Source organism: Onychostruthus taczanowskii, unplaced genomic scaffold (genome assembly GCF_017590055.1).
Source record: "Onychostruthus taczanowskii isolate IOZ18803 unplaced genomic scaffold, ASM1759005v1 scaffold176, whole genome shotgun sequence".
In the NCBI taxonomy this organism is placed as follows: domain Eukaryota; kingdom Metazoa; phylum Chordata; class Aves; order Passeriformes; family Passeridae; genus Onychostruthus; species Onychostruthus taczanowskii.
In genome coordinates this window covers 396,797-409,290 of record NW_024498973.1, presented here as the reverse complement: position 1 = coordinate 409,290, position 12,494 = coordinate 396,797, and the positions used below count along the sequence as shown (strand labels likewise).

The following is a 12,494-nucleotide window of genomic DNA, read 5'->3' as shown; positions in this document are numbered from 1 at the left end:
TGTGCCAGGGCTGCTGAGTGGGTTTGGAGGTGTCCAGGAGGCCAAGCCCAGTGGGGCTGGAGCTTCCTTCCACTGGCAGATCCCTGTGGCTGGCTGAGATCCTCATCCTGGGCTCTGCTGGGCACCCCAGGGGCTCGTCCTGTTTCTCTGCTGGCTGTCCCCAGCAGGACCAGCCCCTGGAGCAGGAGATGCCCCTCAGGAGAGGATGCTGCTGCTGGAGGAGGTTCAGCCGGGCTGAAGTCAGCAGAGGGTATTCCCTGAAGATGTTACCTGGGACTTGAGATGGGAACCAGGAACATTTGACCTTCTCTCATAAAACCAAAGGACACCCAGAGATGGAAGGGACCCACAAGGACCCACAGAGACCAATTCTTCTCCCCGCACCCAAGAATTCCATTCTCTGTCCCTGTCCCGACATGCAGCAGGGAGCAGGTGCTGCCTCTCTCCCATCACCACATTCCCAGTTCCCCCAGGTCCTCCCCCAACCTTTGGCCCAGCCTCAAGTGGTCACCCTGCAGAGCTCCGGCCCATCTCCATGGACAGCAGCCTCCAGGCTCCTCCCTGGACATCTCCTGGATATCCCTTCCTCAGGCCCATCTCCACGGACAGCAGCCCCCAGCCCCTCCCTGGACATCTCCTGGATATCCCCTGCCCAGGCCCATCCCCACGGACAGCAGCCCCCAGGCCCATCCCTGAGCCCCCAGGGCTGGCATGGAGAGCCCTGTCCTGCCACCACAGGAGGAGTCAGCCACGTCCCCCCTCCCTGCTCCCATTTCCCTGCTCCCTTTCCCACTCCCTGCTTCCCCACAAGTCACAATTCCCAGAGGGAATGGTCCTCCTGTGCTGGCCCCTTCTCCAGGAGGAGAAACGGGGGACTTGTGCCTCACCCCTGCTCTCCAGGGCCAGGCAGTGCCTCAAAACCCCCCTGTTCTTCCAGAGCTATGACGGGTACCAGAGCTCCCTGCTCCCCTCTCACCTGCCCACACCCACCCTGCCTCTAATTTCCCTCTTTTTAAGCCTCGGTGGTGTTTTTATCCCACTTGGCAAAGACCAGAGGGGTTGGGTGTTGGGTGCCTGGGGGGAGCCAGGAATGCAGAGTCGGGATTTGCAGGGCACAACAAACCCACTTGGCAACTCCTGCATCACCCCCCTCCTGATCTGGAGCCATGAAAAACAACTTCCTGTCAATAAACAGGAACAAAAGCTTGGAAGCCTCTTCAAAGTGATGAGTTATGTCCAAAATATGTTTCGGGGCACTTTGAATGTTCCTGCAAACTGGAGGGAAGTGATTGTTCCTGACGCTCTGGCGTTGGAGGGAGTTTATAAATACCCAGGTCTGCGTGAGTTCCTTTTGCCATGGGAAAAAAAACACATGGAGGGAGAGGAAGAGGAGGGGAGGAAGGCCTAAGAGCCCCAAAATCTGGAGAATGGGATGAATTTTAAAAAGCAGATGTGAAGTGGGTTTGGTTTTGGGAGAGGATCTTCTCCCCACACCTGGCCCTGGTGGTGCTGGGGCAGGGGAGGGAGGAAGGAAGGACTCCAGGAAGGAATCCAGGAAGGAATCCAAGAAGGAAGGAAGCACTGCAGGAAGGAAGCACTGCAGGAAGGAAGGACTCCAGGAAGGACTCAAGGAAGGAAGGAAGGAAGGAAGGATATGGTGCCCATTGGTTTCCCCAAGTGAAAACACATGCTGAAACCTCAGCCAGCCATGCTTCTTGTTATTTTAATGAGAAATTCCATAATTAGTGGCAAAAAATAAAAAGAAGCCATGCTGCAAGTGAAGGAAAACCCCTCTCTCCCCTCTGCAGTGTGTGATGGATGCATCAAAGGGATGTAGTGTTTTTTTGGTGTTTTTTACAAACAGATATTACTTGACAGGCTGGGATGTTCCCTAATCTGTTTGCTTGAGGGAACTAAAGAGAAATATTGGAACAACAAAACAACAAAACAAAAAAGCAGCCAAATAAAAGTGACAGGTTTTTTTACTTAAGGAGTTCTTGTCTTCCCACCTGTGATTCATTTGTCATCAGTTAAACATCATTACAACATTAACAGCCAATCTCAGGGCAGAAGAGCTGGGCTTTGTACAGCCATAAAGTACAGGACATCAAACTGCACTTTATGGAGTCGGGGCCGCTCAGGAGTGACCCCTTCTAAACTTTTACAGTTCTCTGCATTCTTCTGATTATGGTAAAGATTTATTTGAACTTTGATATATATGTGTATTAAAAGAAGAAAAAAACCAAAAACTAAAGGAAAGAACAAAAGGAAGGAAGGAGTGTTTTATTAAAAACATTTCATCCAGGTTCTTTAGGAGAAGAAACAACGGCAAGCAGTTTTCAGCTGGTGGATTTCATTCAGCTCCCCAAGTGGTCACGACTGGATCTGCTTGGGTTCCTGCTCAGAAATAAACACGTAGGCTTGCATTACATCCTGCTGGCACTCTGTGCTCCCCGAGCCTGCCTAATATCCCATTGCACAACCCCTGGCAAGCTGGAGCACCAGGGAAAGGCCTGGCCAGGGCTTGTTTCCCTTTGTCCGGGGGAGGCAAGGTGCCTCAGTGGATGAGTGCTGACTGACTCCCTCTCTCACCTCCTCCTCCTCCTCCGTGCTTGTCTTTCCCTGCAGCACCCCTTGGAGCTACTGGTGAAGGAGTTCAGCAATTCCCCCAGGAAACAGACACTGAAAATCTGATTTAACCTCTCAGCTCGCTGCAGAGAGCACGGAACTGATGACTGCCCGCTGTTCTGCAGCCCCAGCAAGGATGGGAGAGGCATCGAGGGGGTGCTGCAAGCTGAACTGGGCAGTCAGGACACAAGAAAACACCTCAGGTTTTCCTCCTCTTTTCCAGGATCCCCCTTGTGCAGCTGTCACACCTGGCTTGGCTCAGAACACTGCGCTTCAGCACTCGGCCTGTGGACCTGTGGAGCAGGGAAAATCCCAGTGCTGTGGGAGCCCTGCTTCCCCTTCATGGAACATCACCTGCTAGGCAGCACTATTCCATAAAAATGGGGGCTTTTCCTGGCTGTAAATAATGGGATTTTACACACTCACTCACAGCAATGCACCTGTGATGGATGTCTGCACATACAAGGGGTTTTGCAGAAATGCAAGGATGGGATGGGATGGGATGGGATGGGATGGGATGGGATGGGATGGGATGGGATGGGATGGGATGGGATGGTTCATTATCTGCTCCAAACCTGGCTTAGGTATGGCAATATCTCAGCCTCATGGTGCCCAAGGGTGTCCATCCATCGTGTTGCTCCCTATGCTGTTTTTTTTGCAAAACACCCTCTGAGCAGGGAGCTTGATTTAGGGACAGATACAAGAGCCATAAATCCCAGGAAGCCCCCAGATCAGAGCAATAGGCTTTTTGGAGATTGTGCACAGTGGAGAAGTGCTGATGAGACAGATTTTTCCTAGGAAACTTGCCACTTCACAGAATTGCTGTTTCCCATGGGGAAGAAATGTGCTGAAAACTTGCAGTATTCTTCTTTTATGCCTTTTTTTCTTCTCCCTATTTTATTTTGATAGGTTGAGGGGAGACAAACCTGAAATGAAACACTTCATTTTGGTCAGTTTAAGCTGATAGGGGGAATATTTCATTCTTTTGATTGGATGGGTTTCAAATCAATTCAGAATATGCTTCAGCTTTGCTCAGGGAAAGTGCAGCTCCATCTCTTCTCCGTTATTGTGGATCTGCTCTTGGGAGGACTTCCATGCCCAGGAGGCAAAGAGCAACTTTTGTGCTGGCCAAGCCCAAGGGAATGGTGTTGATCCAAGGGCATGGCTGCACATTCCAAAGAGCAGGGAGGTTGAGAGCAGCCCTGATAATCCATAATTCCTCTTCAGAGCTACAGGAAAGAGAATGAGAAAAAGAGAAACTCTCTGGAGATCCTTGTCCCACGCTCCTCCCTGCTGCCAGCCTTCAGCAACGCACACAGGGTAATTGATTTAACATAAAGACCTGAAAATAAGTATTTTGCAATAGTTTCAGCTCCTGTTCAGGTTTCCAGCATTTCAAACCATCTTTATGTCACATCAGTTCAAACATATCTATAGAAAATATTTGGGGATTTTTACTCGACAATTGTCCAGGAGCCTCATTTGGAATTTCAAGTTGTCCCAGCCTTCCTGCCCTCCAGCTGAAGTCTGTGGCTGAGATAGAAAGACAAAGAAGAGTTGGATTGAGCCATCAGTTGCTGATGTTTTCATGCTGAAGAGCTCAGTGATTTTTTTTTTCCTGTTTATTGGCCAGCTCCCTCCGAATTTCTCTGGTTGCTTTCTGCAGAATGGTTCTGTTTTCCTCAGTAAAACTTAAAGCACAGATCAAACAGAGCAGGTTGTCTTCTGTTTTTCTGTTCACATTTCTTAGGGAAAAAAAACCCTAAACTGGTGTGTTTTGAAATGGTATTACCTTATCCTAAAAGTGCTGAAACACAATCTGTTATCAAAAGCAGCATTCTCCTGGGGTTTTGGGATGTTTTTTTTGCAGTCCAAATGCTACAAATGATGCTGGCTAAAGCAAAATAAAAGAACAAAATAGGGAGTCATGAGGTTTTACTGGGACAGACTGTGGAATGTGGCCCTGTTTTGTCCAGGATCCCTGGCCACTTCTGCAGCTCCTGCAAGGTTCAGTGCAATTGCAGAGTGGAAAATATGATTTTCCTGCAGGAGGATCCCTGATATTCTTTCTGTGTGCATTCACAGAGCTTCTGTGCTGGCATGGGTGTCAGAGAAGGAACTGGAGATGTGCATCTCCCTGGATGTTTTACTCCATGAATTTTCTGGGAGAAATGCAGGAACTGCTGTCCCACAGCAGGTAGGAGATGTCCTGTCCATGCTCATGGACTCTGCAATAAACCCCCCAAAGACACAGCAAACCTGGTTTGAGCATTTGCTCTTGTCTGAACCTTGGCAAATGCTCCTGCAAACCTGCTCCAAGTACAGAGTAACCTCTGTGAGGGAAGATTTATTGCTCTGGACCCAAACCAGGCAGCATTTCATCGTTTTGGAGCCCCACACTCCGGGCTGGGTGAGCTGTTAGGTCCCGATGTTCAGCCCACGGGCTGGAAGGGACCTCTAGGTGCCATCTGCTCTGCTCTCCCCGCTCCAGGTCTCAGGTGTGGCTTCTCCAGAGGTCTCTCCTCAGTCTGGAGTTCCCCTCCTTCCTTCTGAGACTCCTTGACAGGCCTTTCCTCTCTTCCTCTAATGTTCTTAGCAGTCATGCAACAAAGAATTCCCAAAATCCAGAGGTTTTGGTGTGTTTACTGTGAGCTGGATGGGAGCCCCGATGACTCTGATGCATTGAAAAGACCAGGGGAAACAAGGAATAACAGGATCTGTTGCCATAACAGAGGATGATCCAACTTCTTCAGACCTAAAAATAGCTTCTCCCTGTTAACCTCTCTGTGGGAAAGAAGGACTCCAGGAAGGAAGGAAGGACTCCAGGAAGGAAGGAAGGAAGGAAGGAAGGAAGGAAGGAAGGAAGGAAGGAAGGAAGGAAGGAAGGAAGGAAGCACAGACACCTGGCAGTTCCAGGAGCCGGAATGATGAGTGGAAGAACAGGTTTGCTGTTAAATATCTGGGATGAGGTTTGGCAAGACCCAGCTCCAGCCTTGGCTTTTCCCATGCTCCTCACGTGACACTGGACTGATCTTTTCTGTTCCCGGTTCCTTCTGGGTTCTTCCTCCCTTAAACATCCGAGGGAAAAGACTATCCCCAAAATGTTCTTCGAAAGGGTGGAGTTACTCCAGTCTTGCTGGTCTTGGAAGCAGAGGTCCAAGGAAACGCTTTTGAAGACCTCTGACCCCACAGCCTGTCTGGCCTCATGCCCCGTGCAACAACCACCACCAGTCGTTCTCAACAGTTGGGAAATAGTTGGGATTTCCCTCCTGGAATTTCCCAGTAAAACAGAGGACTGACCCCAAGCTGTCATGCCGTGTCCCTGCTCTGCAGCTGGAATTTGGTTGTTTTCCCTTTTTTCCCCCTCTGATAAAACACACCAAGTTGTGGAGGAAGGGGAGACCTTTGATGGATGAAAGGCCTCCCCAAAACCCCAATTTTGGAAAAGGGCTGCTTCATTCTGAGCCTCTCCAGGGGTGTTCTGGCTGAGGGTTTGCTGTGCCAGAGATCCTATAAGAAATCCCAGGAACTGGCTGCCAAGGCCTGGATGGCTTCCACTTCTCCCCTGGGCAGCAGGATGCTAATTGCCCTCTCCTAAGGATGTCTGCAGGCTGTGGAGCTTATGAGGGGCAGCTCTGGAAGAAGCCACAGCTCCATTCCTGTGCTTTACCGTGGAACTCAGGAGATTTGTGTGTTTTAAACAACCCAAACCAGAGCACACGGAGCAGGGCTGGGGTCTCTGCCCACTTCTTTTGGATATATCTGCTAAAGATCTCATCAATTCCGGTTCCTGAAGTTCATACCACAGCACAGCCAACCCAAAGCCATGGAAAATACAATTTATTTGGAGAGTGAAAAAGGCCTCTGGATCTGCAGCTGCTATAAACTCACAGGAGACTTTTTTTTTTTAACAATAAGTGGGAAAGTCTCATTAATTTTGCCTGCCAGTTTCTGAGCTTTTTGGGGTATTCCAGCATCTGCCTCTGTGAAGATTAGAAACCCTGTTTCTGTGAAGGCTGGGATCCTTTCCCAGCAATAAAAAACAGAGGTTATTTTTAGTGGAGGGCTGAACTTAGCAGGGTCACGAGAAAATGGGAGATAGATGGGAAATATTGGTTAAACAGTCATTATGGGAAACCCCTGGGAGATGAACCTGCACTTATTCCCTAGGTCTGCCTATCCCTGCTCTCCATAGATTTCAGTGCCATGGCTTTGGTGTCTGTGTGGAGTTGTGGGGGATTACCTTGTCCTTGGACCTGTCCACTGTGAGAAAGGATCACCAGAAAGTCAAGGAATCACCAACCACTGCTGCTCTGTCCCCTTCCTCTCCTTGCAAAGGACTCCCAGACTTCTCCAATCTCCTTCCAAGAGGAAGCTGATGGGTGCTAAATCGATTTATGGAAGAGAAGAGCACTCCAAACACTCTGATATTGCTGTTTCTGCTCATCCGCCGTGTTTTCAGCATTTTAAACAGGAGCAGTCCTAGTACAAAGCTGAAATTTTTGCTTTTTCTTTGGGAAGAAAACTTTGATTTCACTGTTTTGCATCAAAATCCCTATGAAATTCTTGCTTTGCTGAGTTGAGGGGCGATGATAAATTGCAAATGGCAGAGCTGGAGATCAACCAGGGGAACTCCTCGTTCCCTTTGCTTGAGCAGGACCTTGAAAGCAGCTCCTGGAATGCTCTCCCACAGACCCTTGGGCATGTGCTGGTGCTGATTGTCACACCCTGAAGGGCCAGGAGGCCCCTGAGAGGCATGGTCTGGCCACAGCTGCTGAGGTTGGGAGATCCACATCCCCTCTTCCGCAGGCAGCAGGCTGACATAGGAGGAGCCACTCAGGTAGGCACTGGCAGAGGTCACAGCACATCCACAACTCCCCAGGGTTTGGCTCCGAGGTGGGAGCTTGCTAAAAACCACGAGCTCTGCCAGGAAACAGCTGCCTTCATTCATTCTCTCTCTGTTTATTGAGCTCATTTCCCGGGAATCTCCTCTTGACAGCTGTAACAATGGGAATCTGCCTCTGGATCATTGTTAGCACAGAGGGTGTCCCAGCATGGGTGGGAATTGGGGTGGTTTGAGTATCCTTTGATGAAAATGGAGGCTGTGCTGTTGGATAACATTGACCTGCAGTGGGCTCAGTGTGCCTCATGTGGCAGGAAGGAATGATGAATCTGACTCCATGTTCTCAGAAGGCTAATTTATTACTTTATAATACTATATTATATTAAAGAATACTATACCATACTATACTATACTAAAGAATACAGAAAGGATACTTACAGAAGGTTAAAAATATAACAATGGAAACTCATGACTCTCTCCAGAGTCCCGACACATCTTGGTACTGATTGGCCAAAGAGAGAAAACAGCTCATAGCAGAATCCAATGAAACAATCACCTGTGGGTAAACAATCTCCAAACACATTCCAAAGGAGCAAAACACAGGAGAAGCAAATGAGATAAGAATTGTTTTCCTTTTCTCTGAGGCTTCTCCGCTTCCCAAGAGAAAACTCCTGGGCAAAGGGATTTTTCAGAGAATGAATGCCACAGGGAACACCTCCACTGAGCATGAAGCTGGAGCTGGATATTCCAGGCAAGCACTGCCAGAGGGCTGTTGTGGCGTCTTAACTTCTTCTTGCCAGAAAAAATGTGTGAGATGGTATTTCTTGTTTGGACTCAGATGTTTATTAGTTCTTGTCTATGTCACAGTCTCACAAGCCCTGAGTTTTACAGCTTTTCACTCCAACAAACTAAAAATGGAGCCCCATCTCTCTCTACAAGGCCTTTTAAGGATAAACTGTCCAGTTAAGAAATGACACCTGAATTATTTTCACTTTTAACCCAATAGCCAACCACCTGTGGCCTGCAATGGGGACTTTTTATTCAAATACAAAAAACTACCCAAACCCATGGAGAAGAAGAAGGTGGAGAAGAAGGAGCAGCCTCCACCCTAAAACCTCCATCTTGCTGTATATATATTACTATGTTCTAAAACCTTAAACTCTAATTTCCCACCCTGTGATATTTCACATTTCTAATCAAATTCCACACCCATAATTTTAGTTCTATCACTCAATTTTGGAAGCCTTCTCCATGCCTCAGGTCAAATGCAGTGTTCTCTTGGGGGTCGGTGCCTGTCAGCACAGAAAGTCTAAAATTCTCAGCAGCCAGGGCTCCAAGAGGATGTCTAATTTGGGTGTTCATAAACCACTCCATCGCTGCCCTGGTGGTTTGAGTCTGTTTGTTGGTTGTGGCTTCCCTCGTTGGAGCTCTGTGGTGTGGAACCACCCCCGCGTTCCTCGGGGAGCGGCGTGGACACCGCCGGGAGGGCCTGGCTGACCCCTCTGCCCGTGCTGGGAACCCCACAAGGCTCTGCAAAACCAGGAAATCTCTGCCACCACAACACAGACAAACCACATTCATGTCTGTCCGCGGCTCTTTCCAGAACCCCTGGATTCCACTTGCAAATTTAAAAAAAAATCAAACCAGTTTGGGTTATTTAGTAACACCGGAAAAACCTCAATGAGTGGGAGTGAGTCCTCCAGGACCAGACATGGACATTGGGAATGCTCCATGGTAGGAGCAATTACCCCATTGCAACAGGCTTTTCCCACTTACCTTCAAAGCCAAGTTGGGCTCCAATGTATCTGATGCTGTGGCAGGGAATAATGTCTGCTTGGGAAAGCCGGGCAATAGTTGGCTGAAGAAAAGAAAAATATCTTTCAGATATTTTATAATCCAAAAAACATGGTCTCCAATGAGCTTTTCCAAGCACATTAGTGCTACAGCCATTAATAATCACAGGGCTCAAAAAAGGAAAAAAAAATCAGCTGGAAGAGAGTTGAAAGGGAAACCTATTAAAATAAAAAAAGCAATTTCCCAAAAATATATACAGCTTCATTTCCAATTTTTTTTCCGTGTTTTTTTTTTTTTTTTTTTTTTTTTTTTTTTTTGAGTTATTTTTTGCTGTAACTAAAACTTTCAGTGACCTAATAGTCCTTTAAAAAGACAGCTGCAGGGAATAAAATGGGGCTGTTTTGTTCCTCTTGCATTGTTCCTAACAGCGGGACCCATTCTTCCTTGTCCTGATTGAATGCTTCCCAGAGTGTCTAGACATGTCACCACCACTGCTGAGGAGCAAGAGGTACCAGGGCTCATCCCAGGAGGTGGGAAGGCCCCTTATCTGTCCTCCTCCCCATGGAGACTCTCTCCAAACCCAAGACTTGGGTGAAAACCCAGATTATGCAATTCCTAAAAATATCTCCTGTGTTGTTCATTTTTAGGTTGTGCTGGGGTCATATTTTCCATGTTTTCAGCAGCGGAAATCCCAGATTGCTGCCGGAGAACACAACTTCCCGAGCAGGGATTTAGAGGGCAGCACCTAGCTCCCCATGCCTGGTGACCACAGGGCAGAAGGTCACAGAATGAGCTGTCCCGTCCTTCCCCAGCCGCTCACGTTCCTGCAGCCTGGGACAGCTTTCCCTGCCTTCCAAGGAGGCTCCAGGTGCACCTACCTGGCCCTCCAGGTAGGTGCACCTGGAGACCTGCATCTGACGCTCCAGATGTTCCCAATATTTACCCTTTGTGAGATGTTTCACCCCAGTTTCCGCCGCTTTGTCCAACTCTCACTTCACAGCCGCTCTTGGAATGTCTCCGGCCGAGATGAAGTGCTGGTCCAGTCCTCTCCTTCCTGCCAAAGGTTGTTAGCACATCCACCCCACAGCTCATAGCTCATCTCCAGTCACGCCCTTGGATCCCAGAAATCCTGTCTGCTAAGGACAGGAAGGCTCTTGCCGGCAATCCCGAGAGCACTTGGGGCAGTAGGAGCACTTCCAAAATAAAAAATAACAGGGACAATAATAGCCCTTATCCCTGCATCCCCCCTCTGAAGCACCAGAATTTGGCCAGAGCCTGTCATCTGTCAATTACAATCTATTTCTGTCCCGTGCAGAGGGATCTGGCCAGGATCCTGGGATTGGGCTGCTAGCATGACTCATTCCCAGCTGATTGCTCTGTGGCTTCAGCCAGGTGCTCCTGGGACTTGGTGTCCTCATCTGGTGTCCATAAGGAATCGATGCTTCATGGGCAGGAGGGAGAAAGGGAACGGTGGTGAGGAGCACATCCCTCAGCAGAAATCGTCCTGTGTGAAGGCTCAGAGGTATTCCAGAGGTAAGGATAGGAAAGACAAGGATGAAAGTCCTTAGTGTAGGTTTCTGTTGCTCTGAGGGAAAGATGGAGTCACAAAACCCTCAGGAATCCAGTCTCAGGGATCCACAAGATTCCTTGAGGGATTTCTTGTGGACCAAGAGCCAGAGGAAGGATGAGATGGAGGAACAACATCCATGGCAGGGTCTGGATGATGAGGTTGGCTCTAGAGTTGCAGGATTCACTATGGGAGGGCTCAAAGCTGTTCCCTCCCTCAGGAAGCACATGACTGAGCAGTAGGGCCTTTTTCAGCCCTAAGGATGATCCGTGAGGAATGTCCAGCAGCAAAGGCCTGCACCAGTGTCCATGAGGCCCCTGTATGTCCATGTTCACCACGTCCACCTTCCAGAGGCATCACTAACATCCATGGGCTCCTCTCCCAAGCAGAAATGCTGGCTCCTGCTGCCTGTGGTCTTCTGGGCCTGGAAGAGCAGATCCATGAATATAAAAAGGGAGGGAAAAGTCCCTTTAACATGCAAGGGCTGAGAGGAACTCTGGGTGAGAGCTCCAGCCCAGGACCCTCCCTCAGGGGCACCAAAGGGGTGACGAGGGATATTCTCCCCCATTAAACACGATGGCAGTGGCATCCCAGTCCCACTGGTGTCCAACACGCTGTGTTTCCCAGCACAGCCTGGAGCAGAGGGCTTGGGAATGCAGCCCAGGGCCGGCTGGCTCCAGCCGCATCCCAAAACCAGCAGTGTTTTCCAAATTCTGTGGTAATTCCCAGCTCATGGAGAGCCATCAGCAGGACTTTGCAAGAAATGAGTCCCGGATAAATCCTTGCAGCTGTTGTTATCCCATAGGTGCTGGGGGCAGAGGGCTGGTGGGTGGCACCATTGCACAGGAGATGGAAAATGGGGAAACCTTCTCTGGCGCCCCTTCAAACCCAGCTCCTTTCATTTCTTTTTTACACACAGAATAGATGCTGCAGGTGACAAACACCAGCTGAGCAAGGAGGGGAGGGGGATGGAGGGGAAGCACGATCCCCCCTCCCCAAAAAAATGGTGCTGATGTTGGTGTGCAAAAGGCAAAGCTGAAGGTGAATGGAGAGAGTGCAGAGTCCTGGGCAGGCAGGGGAATGAAATGTGGTCCTAATTACTTGCTAACTATCCCACATTTCACAAGTCATTTTAATGGCCCAAATGGATTCCTTTCAACTGGGAGCGAGTGCTGGAGCGATAGGGATAGAGTTCTCTCGCAGGGGGACATGTGGTGCCAGAAGCCCGTTCTGAGAGGAATATTGTTATCTGGAATGACATTAATACATCCTGTTATTCCCTCACGCCGGATCATGTGCCGGGAAGGGACCGTGCTGTTAAAATGTCAGCATTCAGGCAGCATCTCAGCACAGTAGCTGGTGCGGAGGGGTCAGGCAGGCAGCCCTGGGAGTAATCCCTATTGCCCTGGGCAAATTCAGACCCTTCCCAGGAGCTGGATGCTCCATTGGTGCTCCACCCACCTGTGCTATGCTTCCAGGTGATCTGGAGAAGGGATGGGTGGCACTGAATGCTGGTTTGGTCCAGGTTTTTTTTTCCTCAAGTGTAATTCCTCTGTACCCAGCAAAATGCTGCTCCATGGATAATGACAGCTCTCACAGGAGACCAATGCTCCTTTTCCATAGCTCCTGGACACCTCACAGTAATTGGAAACAAGCTATGGA

At 49.1% G+C, this 12,494-nt stretch overlaps 1 long non-coding RNA gene across 1 annotated transcript; it reads right to left on the bottom strand.

Moving 5' to 3' along the window:
- Positions 1-2,288: 2,288 nt before the first annotated feature.
- On the bottom strand, positions 2,289-10,445 carry LOC121333676. Its single transcript, XR_005952344.1, has 3 exons — positions 10,209-10,445; positions 9,248-9,329; positions 2,289-2,397 (listed from the first exon to the last, which is right to left on the bottom strand). It is a non-coding gene; the product is annotated as an uncharacterized LOC121333676 (long non-coding RNA).
- Between the last annotated feature and the right edge of the window lie 2,049 nt (positions 10,446-12,494).